Genomic DNA, 3,474 nt, shown 5'->3' with positions numbered 1-3,474 from the left:
AAAATTAAGTTTCAACAAACAGGTAAGGGATAGCGGGAATATTAATTCCTGGACAGGGCTTCCTGTACATTCTTCAGAAACCCTGGGGCTCTGTTTGAATAAGCTAGGAGAGACTCTTGCTTTTCTGTAGCACCTCCTGCAGAGGAGGTTATCTGGAGCTTTTGTAAACAAAGGTGTAAAATACCGGCTCTGCAGGCACAGGCGGCACCTCTTGCGAGTGCAGCCATAAGAGCAACGACAGGCTGGGATAAGGCATACAGCTACTGGTTTGTTTTTTTTTTTCTTCCCTGCTTGGCAATCGCAACCCCCACTTTCTGTTCAGGAACGCTTTGATCAAGCAGATGTGATGACAAGGCCCAGCGTGATGACAAAGTCTTTGCATATGGTGGGAGAAGTTTGGGCTTGAAATTCAAAGCCTGCATTTCACTGAAGGGTCTCATTCTGCAAACGCTTATCCCGGGGTTTGAAGGGTGGAGATTGTTATACAAGAAACCGAATCAACCTCCCCTCGCTCTTTCTTTGTTTCATTTTTGGTTTAAGCACCAGGAGCTCTTGAGCTTTCAGTACTCCTGAGCAGCTAAAACCGGGTGCAAAGAACAGAAAGTGCTTCCTGGGGAAAGGAGGGGGGTCAGTAAATACCCTCCGTCATCTGTACCTCTAACGTTGCCTCCTCCTGATGCTATAATTAGAGCAGAGCTGGGTTGTCAGCCTTTTCCACAGCAGGAACCCCCTGGAATCCCCTTCTCAGCTGGGCAGGATCTGGAAGGGATTCCCCCACCCGTTTAGCAACCTGAGAAGGCCCCGGATGGTCATAAAACCCTGGCACCTGTTTGTGATCCCCAACTGGGAAGGGGGGGACAACTGCCCCGCATTCAGACTTCCTGAAATAGAGCAATATCCATGGTACCACCATCAGAGTACCCCTCGCTACAGCTCAGAAAGGACGCCTGAGCTTTTAAACCTTTTCTTTTGCATGGAATAAACAGCCTCTCCGGTTTCATCTGGACCTCTCTGAAAGAGCAGCTTCTCAGAGTGGCTTTAGTTACAGCCAGCTCCGCTGCCCCCACAGATAGTTTGTGGCCCGGCTCCCCGTGTGTGTGCGCCTGGTGGCACTGGGGCATGTTGGACATGCTTGGCCACGTAAAGAGGCCCAGCTTCAAAGAGTTACGCTTCCAGGCTCACTGCCTGCCTGACAGGCAAAGGGGAACTTAGGTTTCACCTCAAGACAGTGTGGACGCAGCTGCCGAAGTAAAGCGAAGCTAACCCTGGTCAGCTGCGCCGCAGATGGGGTTGCCAATTTAATTATCAGTAGCATTACTGTCTGTAATTCTTAATAGATACTTACTCCCATTTATTTGGAATTTTCACTTGGGAGCTCCCTTGTCACCACTGGGGGTGTAAAAGGGGGCCAAACTGGAGGCATAAGCAAGGCGAGTGGTCACCCAGGCTGGCAGAGAAAGGAGAGAAGGTAAAACTGCAGCTTTATAAGTGAGACCTCATGCAGTGGCCATGGCATCATCCCTGGCCTGCACCGGTTCAGTGGCAATGGCGTAGCTATTCCCACAGGTCCTATCCTTCTCCAGGAATAACAAGCAGTGATGGCTCTGCTGCCTTGGCGTCTGGCTTGCTGCCGTCTCCCTCCCTCACAGATGAAGACAGCCAGCCTACACAGAAATTATGCTTCCAGTGGCAAGGAAACGAAGGCGGGGCAGAATAAAGGCATCTAGAGACAGACCGTGCTTCTTCCTCCCTTCTCCCTGCTCTCTGGCATGTGTCCCTATGTTGTCTTGGTGGAACCCCATCAGCAGGACCACAGCAGCCAACTTGTGGGGCTGGAGAAACTTTGCTCCATGCCTCAAAATGCTCAAGAGAGATGGTGCTTAAAGAAATTGCTCTGCTGGAGCAAAGGAACCCCAGTGCAGGTGAGATGGTCTCCTTTACCTTCCTTGCACCCTGCACTGCGTACACTGCTGAGAAACTGGAAGTTGTCACGGAGAAAGGACTGGCCTTTGCCTCAGAAAGCTACAAAGCTACCACCTAAAAAAAGATGAGGGTACACAGAATAGATATTCAGATGCCAGATAAGAATTTTGATGCTTAACTTCAGACATTCATGTTTAATCATACAGACATGTGTATTTGTTTGAGAAACAAAATGACTTGTTCATTCCTTGGCTTTATTCAGTTAGGTCTACAGAGATCTCTGAAAGGCATTCAAGGTTATGGAATTGGTTGTTTAAGAAGGAGAGGTGGACCTTGGGGACATAGGTGGAAAGCCAGTCCTATATCTAATGAATTTGGCTCAGAATCTCAATTGCTGTCCACTTCTATTTAAAAATACAATTGCAAAACAAAGAGAAAACAGCACAAGAAAATGCTCACCAGCAGGTTTTGTAACATTTTTGAAAGGATAGCTATCTTACTGTCCTTATTTCAGAAAGGAGGGGACTGGCACTCAGAGGAGCAGCTGCGAGTAGTCAGGCAGCCACCAAATGGCAGATCCATTTAAACGAGCTCCTGTCCCATACCGTACTGTGCAAGTTTCATTGCCTGATGTGCGTGTGTATCCTATTCCCGTAACAGGTCAGATTCAGATATCGGAAAACCTACCTCACCTCCAGAATGACTTTTATGTCTCCAGCACACAGTGCTAAGACATCACCTATGCATACAGGCTCAGTGTACGTATACAAGGTCTAATGATTAATTATCCTTGCATCAAACATCCAGGAGTTGGAAATCTTATTTGCAATTCCACAAATATCGATTACTTGACCTCAACTCTTCTGCACTTCCTTGACATAGTAGAAATCACATCTTACTAAGGTCTCTCCTTTTGCATTACAGATTGCACTTCAGCCTAAATATTCAACTCCAGTTTGTTTTGCTTGATAAAGTCCTGGGCACATCTGTGCTGGGAGAGAAGTAATGTGAATAGGTGGCAGGTCAGGTGCCGCAAATAGAGCCAGCCAAATCAAAGAGATCTGAAAGATGCAGATGTTGATGATACTAAACTTTCGATGGTGGCACGCAGAATTGGGCTATGCCTCCCTCACACCCTGTGGGGCTGATTACAGAGGCTTCCATCTCTATGTGTAACCATTGCAAGATACAGCCCATAACCAGTACCCTGTGTCACAAAAGGGAATCTTTCCCACTATGTTTTTTCTTCACTGAATTTTAAGGCTGTCTTGCTAAGCTCTACTTTTGGTCTGGTTTTTTGGGTGCTCCACCTGCAGTCCTCCATCCTCCCCACAGTTAATCTCCCACCGGCCCCTGACCAGTGCCAGGGACCTGACTCAGCGCTGCCATCCATCAGGCCACTAATCCTGTGTTGTGGAGGTCAGTGGCCGGAGCAGCACACCAGCCCTGGCGTGCCTCATCCTCGCCCCATCCCCATCCTCATCCTCACCCCGGGACCAGCCAGCCCTGAGGCCCCAACACCCTCAGTGAGGCGCCCCAGCTCCCAACCGC

The sequence above is a fragment of the Egretta garzetta genome, unplaced genomic scaffold (assembly GCF_000687185.1).
Source record: "Egretta garzetta isolate BGI_Z169 unplaced genomic scaffold, ASM68718v1 scaffold583, whole genome shotgun sequence".
NCBI classification, from domain to species: Eukaryota; Metazoa; Chordata; class Aves; order Pelecaniformes; family Ardeidae; genus Egretta; species Egretta garzetta.
This window is presented reverse-complemented; position numbering follows the sequence as displayed.